Source organism: Petaurus breviceps, unplaced genomic scaffold (assembly GCF_028583685.1).
Source record: "Petaurus breviceps papuanus isolate PSGF00001 unplaced genomic scaffold, PetGlider_PUasm1.0 78, whole genome shotgun sequence".
Taxonomy (NCBI): Eukaryota; Metazoa; Chordata; class Mammalia; order Diprotodontia; family Petauridae; genus Petaurus; species Petaurus breviceps.
Window position 1 is genome coordinate 5,432,325 of NW_027186502.1, and position 7,802 is coordinate 5,440,126.

Genomic DNA, 7,802 nt, shown 5'->3' on the forward strand with positions numbered 1-7,802 from the left:
AGAGTTAGATACTCAAGCAACTCTGGAAAAACAGAAACTATCAGAATTTCTGCCAAAATAGTTCAACCTTGATAGTGTTCATCTTTAAGCCGTTATATTATATAGAACAACAGTAATGCTCTGATAAAGATGATTAAATGAATATAAATTGTTAGAGGAAATTAATGTATGAGATATACAGATATTATAGTAAGATATTTCATTCTATGTGAGTCTTATTAATATTACTATAGAGACCTGTAGGAATGACATAGATATTAGAGGTGAAGAAGGAAGGAAGGGAAGGATGGAGGGAGGGAGGGAGAGAGAGAGGGAATAAAGGAGAGAGGGTAAAAGGAAGCATTTATTTTATATCATACCTACTACTTGCCAGACAGTGTGCTAAGCACTTTTACAAACATTATCTCATTATTATTAATTATACTTTTCCCCACTAAGTTCTCAAGAAATAGTTTATGTATTTTACATTCAACTCCTCCCCTCTTAGACGCACCCTTTCTGCTTAGACTAGGTAAAGAGAAATAAAAATAAACCACCTGCAATCAAGACAATTCATCACTTTTAGATGAATTGCTAATATGTTTTTCATTTATCTTTTTTATTCTGTATTCTTAGGAGCTACATATAGTATGGGTTGGCATGCAGAACACAGGTGTAAATATTCCCTTATGTATTGTGAATAGCACAGATAGAGAAAGTCCTTTATAAAAAGCCAGAAAATAGCTTCAATGCATCAAAGTACATGTGAAGTAGAATTTTTAACTGGTAAAATAAATTGTCCTGTAGGGAGAAAAAAAGATTTTTGAATTTTTATCCTTCTAATATCCTTTCCTTTAATTAATGTGATAGTAAAGGAGTTGGTAAATTGTGGGGAAATTACAGATACCACTGAAGTTGAATTTCTCATTTATTTGATTCTGCAATTTCATTAACAATAAACTTGGTAACTGTTTTCTGCACAATGATAGGTGGTTGTGTAACTGGCTGGAAGGTTTTACCTATAGAGTGGTGATCACTGATCAGTGCTAACCCACAGACTTATAACAAGGTGGGTCTACAGGAGGCAGCCTTAGGTCCAGAGTTAAATATATACATGAGGGTCTTGGCTAAGGAGAGATCACAAGCTTATTGTCTTGGTAGATGACACCTTGGTGGGGGATGTAGTCTTATTTAACAATACAGAGAAAAGGTCAGGTGATGTTAGTAAATTGGAGATAGGGTCTGAAACAAACTGAATAAATTTGCAGTTGAAAGGATGGAGATTAGGATAAAAAGTGATGAGAAAACCAAATTATGCAAATAAAAAGTAGAATTTTGTGTATGTGTGTGTTAGCGAAATTACAGTAGAAAAATTTCTCGAGGACAATAATAATCCCATATAAGAACTGAAATTTTATTTAAACGTGACATTTTTATTTTAAAAAGTAATAATGACATGGAATTTAATTACATTTTACAAACATTTATTAAGAGTCTACTACATGCAAAGCATTGTGCTAGAATTCTGGAATAGTGCATAAAATAGAAGTAATATAGACTATAAGAGTAATCTCATAATATTCTGGTAAGTGTTTAGCAACCAGGCTCTCCGAAAAAGAAAATATTTGTCTGTGTATGCAGACTACACATACACACACACACACACACACACACTTTTAAGGTTAATCTGTGTTATTAGCCTAGAAATCAATAAAACAATAAATCAAACTCTGATTTGTAGAATTCCTGAGATATGAATTCTCCCACTGAAAATTTAACAATCAGCTCTCAGAAAGCTAACTCCGCCACACCTCTGCCTATGAATGCACAAAATTAAAACTAGTCCTGTACCCTAGAAAGGAAACTGAAAGGGGCAGAGGGAAGTATTTCTAATCCTCAGGGTTGTTAGGCAGAATGAAACATTCCTTGAAAGAATGTAAGAAATGAAATAAGGAAGAAAGGAAAGTAGGAAGGAAATAAAGAAAAATTAAGGAAAACTATGAAGGAGTAGAGGGGAATTTGTCCTTCAAGTCAAGAGTTTGGAAAGTGGACCTAAAGGAGATATATTTCAGTCATTTAAGTCTGACTCTCCTTGAGCCCATTTGAACTTTTCTTGGCAAAGATCCTGGAGTGGTGTGACAATTTACCAGTTCTTCTCCAGCTCATTTTACAGAGAAGGAACAACAAATAAGGGTTAGTGATTTACCCAGAGTCAAATAGCTCAGTAAGTGTCTGAAGCTGTATTTGAACTCAGAAGATTCATCTTTCTGATTCCAAGCCCAGGGCTTTATCCATTCTGCCAACTAGCAACCCGAAGGAGATTTTGGCAAACCTAATGGCTTAAAGACAGACATTGAAGTTTAAAGGAAAGGGATGGCTAGGCGGTGCAGTGAATAGAGCACTAGCACTCGAGTCAGAAGGACCTGAGTTCAAATCCAGCCTCAGACACTTAATACTTACTAGCTGTGTGACCTTGGGCAAGTCACTTAATGCCAATTTCCCTGCCTTCCCCCATGTAAAAAGAAAAAGAAATGTAAAGAAAAAAGTCACAGGATGCAAAACAGACAATTCCCCACCAGAAAAGGAGACAGAGGATTAAATAATTTGTTTATATTTGAAAAGATGAGTGAAATAGTCAACTTTCCCCCAGGGCAGACTGCATTCAGACTTTTGTCCCAATCAGTCAACCAATAAGCATTAAAAGTGACATATGAAGATAAAACACACTCCCTGACCTCAAAGATTTCACTGTCTAATGGGAGAAACAACCAGCAAATAAATATATACAAAGAAGCTAGATACAGGATAAATAGGAAATATTAAGACAAGGAAGGTACTTGAAATAAGAAGGGTAGGGAAAGGCTTTCTGCAAAAGATGGGATTTTAATTGAGACTTGAAGGAAACTAGAGAACTCAGTGATCAGAGTTGAAGAGGGAAGGCATCCCAGGGTTGGAAGACAGCTAGAGACAATCACTGGAGCTAAGAGTTGGAGTTCCTAGATCTACCAACAGTTCAGTGTCAATGGATCAAAAACTATGGGGCAAGGATCTAGGTGTGAGAACACTGGAAAGGGAATCTGGCTCTAAAGGACTTTGAATGCCAAACAGAAGATTTTGTGTTTAACCTTGGAGGTGATAGGGAACCACTGCAGTTTATTGAGTAGGAAGGTGACAAAGCTGGACCTGTTCTTTCAGAAAATCACTTTGGTCGCTGAATTCAGGATGGAATGCAATAGGAAAAGCAGAGGCAGGCTGCCTTACCAGCAGATGAGTCTGTAACACTCCTGGTGAGAGGTGGTGAGAGCCTACACCAGAGTCCTGGCAAAGTCAGAGGGGAGGAGTGGATGTATTTGAGACATTTTGCAAAGGGGAAATCAACATGTTGAGGTGTGGGGGCTTAGGGGTGCTTGAGACCCCAAAATACCAACATACCAAGTCCTACTGAATGAATTCAACTCAAGCCTTCTCTCAGCCAAAGTAAATCAAAGTTTATTAAAGATTCAACATGATGGTTAGACTCTTAAGGAGCCTAAGTATTTGTGATACTTGTATTGAACAAGTAGTCAAGAACAATCTGACAGACTGAGTCTGCACTTCACTGAATCTCAGTGCCTTAATGGAGGCAAGATGAATCTTATATACAGAAAGATTGTGGGAGGACTTAGGGGTGGTCTAGAGGAGGAGTTTGGGGAGGGTCTTGAGGAGGAGTCTAAGGAGCATCCTGAGGGGACTGAGGTCAGACTCCAGGAATGGGATTAAGAGTGAGAAATAGCTGAAGGCTACCTGGAGATGACAGACAATGGAGGGCTAGGCTAGTTTAAGGGTAACAGATTTGGGTATATATATTTTGATAGGTTCAAGGGTGGGAAGTTGCTGGACAATGGAGGGCTAGGCAGGTTAAGAGTAACAGAGATTTGGACCTAGAGATATGAGGAAAATACCTCATCAAGTGGGAAGATTCAAGGGGGTTTCCAGAGCCTAAATCCCATCAAACAGGCTTTGGCAACAGATTAGAGAGTGTGAGAGATAGTGAGGTATCCATGATGATTCCTAGGTTGTGAGCCTGAGGGACTAGAAGGATGATATTGCCCTCTAAAATAATAGGGAATGTTAGGAGGGGTGTGTGTACGAAGATTTAGGGGAGAAGATAACTGAGTTCCATATTGGATGACAGGGTACAGGCTCTTGGAACCCCTTTGAACTCTCTTTGAATCTTCTCACTTGATCTGGTATTCTCCTGAGGCTATAAGCCTTTCATTATCACTATACCCAATTCTCTGTTACCTCATTTACATTAACATTACAAATGGTCAAATTCCTTAAGAGTCTACCAATATGGTGGATCTATAATAACTCCTGAATAGGAGTTATTAAATAGGTTATTAGTTATTAAATGTTATTAAATAGGAGTTATTTGTTTTTTCTTTGAAAGAAAACTTGAGTCAAATTAATTTGGGCAGGACCCATATGTCATGATTTCTGGGTCCCAGCACCCCTAAACCTCAACATTGGACATGTTGAGTTTAAGATGTCTATTGGACATCTGGTTTGAGATGTCTGAAAGGAAGTTGGAAATGCCAGATGGGAAGTTGGGGCAGGATATTTGAATCACTCATCTTCATCTTTACAAGATTTCCAAAGAGTAAGGGGTGTGAAATTGATCCCTGTAGTGATGAGGTGTGGGCTCTGGGAGGCCCCTTGAGCTCTTTTTGAATCTTTGAGGTACAGGCTTTGGGAACGCCCCCTCCCCCCCCATGAACTCTGATTAAATCATCCCATTTGATGAGGCATTTGCATGAGGCCATAAGCCTTACATTGTGGCTGGGCCCAAAGCTCTGTTACTAGACTTCCCACCCTTGAGCCTATCAAAATATCAACCCACCCTTGAATTGGCCTAGCCCACATTGTCTGTAGTCTCCAGGTAGCCTCCAGCAACTTCCCACCCTTAAGCACTCATTGCCTCCTCTAGACCACCCCTAGATTCCCCCACAACCTTTCTTTATATAAGATCCCATCTTCCCTCCATGTGGGTGAGAGTGCCATAGAATGACCTAACACAGACTTACTCTGTGTCTAATACAAGCGAACTTTTAATAAACTTTGCTTTTCTTTAGCTGAGAGAAGACTTGAGTTGAATTGATTCATCAGGACCTAGCGTGTTGGTATTTTGGGGTCTCCAGAGCAACCCTAACCCTCTTTATGGGTAACCTCTTCATTTTTATGATTCCCTGACTGGGAAACACTGCTAATCTCAAGCTCTTCTCCAGCCAGGACTGGAAGATACATAAGCCTCTCTCTTTCCCTAGTACCTTGGAAGTGCAGTTTTTATTTTGTTTTGTTTTGTGGGGGGTTTTGTGTGTGTGTTTGTGTGTTTTTTTGCGGGGCCTGACCTCTCAGGTCCCATTAGGTCAGACAGCTAGGAGAATGTTTCGTACTCAGCCTTACCTCAGATTCTCAGTCCTGTTTGGTTATTTTGGAGAACATGGACTTGTGTGCAGCTTCTAAAGAATGGAGGATAAGGACAGTGGCCCCATCTGAAAGTGTAAGCCAGATTCTTTCAACTCTCTCAGTGCTAGGGAACTGGGAAAACTTCAGGTAAGTTTTTGTGGGGGTGTTTGTTTGTTTTTTGAGGCTTACTCTCAAACCTTCCTTTATGGAGGAAGGGACTTCCAGATCCTAGGCCTGTAGCTCCTAAAAGTTTGCTTTTGTGTTGTCTTTTACGACATTGGAAAAAATTTAGTTTCTCTGGAGACCTTAAAAAGGAAAAGTTGGTGCTTTTTTTGCAACACTGTTTGGCCTAGGTATAGCCTAAAAGATGATGAACCTAGGCCTGTTCTGGGTACTTTAAAAGATAATACTCTCTTGTAGTTAGAATCATACTGTTGCAGAGAAGGAAGATGGATCAAAGTTGCCTACTTAATAGCTTTTATTGAACTTTCTCAGAACAAGGGTCTCAGGAAAGACTGTGAGATGTTTGAAGCTAGAGCCCCTTCACAGAGGGGCAACAAGGACCACTTTCCTATGGCTTTGGCCCCAGCCCCTCCCCCCTTCAGTAGGTCACTGAGGCAGCTCCCCCAACCCTTTCTGCTGCACCCAACCCTTTTCCCCTTGGTTCCCCTTCCCTTTTACTCTGGCCCAATACCCCTCATTTCCTGCCTCCTATACCATCCATATCTCCTACCCTGAATCTCCCATCATGGCCCCTCCCCCCTCAGGGACCCCAGCTCAGGTCCCAGCTGAAGTACCTCCCTCTGTGGCCCCTCCCCCTGAGGCAAAACCCACTCAGGCCTCAAGCCCAACCCCCAAGGCAGTCATAGAGGTATCTCCTTTTCTGACTCCTTCCCCTTCTCAGGTGCTGGTTGACCTTCCTCCTTGCAAGCTGGATCCCCCAGTCTTGCAGTCTGCTCCAATTCAGCCAGCACCCCTCCAGTCACTCCCTCACAGGAAGTGGGACTTCCAGTCTCCCTTCCCAAGCTTCTGTCCCCACACCACCTTCAGGGCTTTTTCCCTTAAGGGAAGCAGCTCTCTTGTCTGGTGGGACAATTAGAGTGCATGTCACATTCTCCATTTCAGATCTCAATCAAATTAAAGAAAAGTTGGGTAAGTTCTCTGAAAACCCAACAAAGTTTACGGAAGGCCTTCCAGACTTTTTCCTGAAATCTGAGCTTTCTTGGGGTGATTTGCATATCCTCTTCTCTACCTGTTGTTCCACTGAGGAGAAGAGGAGAATCTGAGAACAAGCCCCAAAATTTGGGGATCGTTTGACTAGCAATGACCCCAGAAAATACCCCCCAGGAATAGCTGCATTTCCCACTAGTGACCCAGGGTGGGATTATCAAATCCAGGAGAATAGGAAGAAGAGAGACCATATGGTACTTTGCCTGTTAGAAGGCCTAAGAACTGCGTTTTAAAAGCAAGTAAATTATCAGAAAGTTAGAGAAATTTCTCTGACAAATCAAGAAAACCCCACCCTTTTCCTAGACAGACTTGTAGAAGCTATTAAAAAGTATACAAATTTAGATCCTGACTCTATAGAAGAGGCAGCAATGCTTAACGTGTGTATTTTATTAGTCAGTCTGTCCCAGATATTAGGAGGAAACTGCAGAAATTGGCATTTGGATCCCAAATACCTCAGGTCCAATTAGTGGAGCCTTTGGAGTCTTTAATAACAGAGACCTGGTTGCAGTAAGGAGAAAGAATGCAGGGAACAAACCAGAGACAGAGAACATGCTTGATTCTTGGCTACTGCCATGGCTAGGGAAAGCCCCTTTAGGGGACCCCCTTGGAGGAAGCCCAGTCACTTGGGCAGGGGGAAAGCCTGCTTTTGGTGCCACAAGGAGGGTCACTGGTCCAAGGAGTACCCCTCCAGGGCACCCCCTCCCAGAGGGAGCCCCAGGAACTAACACTTCTAAATCTGTGCCCATCTGACCAGAAGGGACATTGGAGGAAGGATGGTCACCAAGGTAAAAGTGGTAGAGCCACATCCCAGTCTTCTCAAGACTCAGAATGACAGGGAAGCCTGGGGCTTGGCAGTGCTCCCACCTTCTCCATTTCCCTTGCTGAACTCTGAGCAAGAATTGAGGCTGAAGGTAAAGTTAACCACTTTAATATGGCTAAGTTCTCTGTTCTAACCAATTGGTTTTACCCTCCCCTTGAGCAGTCAGGTCAAGGGTATGGAAGGGGAAATTAAGGGATGTCTCCAGACATACCCAGTCCCTGCCTACTGGAGAATCTTTGTTTGAACACTTCTTCCTTGTGCTCTTCTCTTATCCTGTCCCCTTGTTGGGAAGGGACCTATTGGTGAAACTGGGAAGTCAATTTTC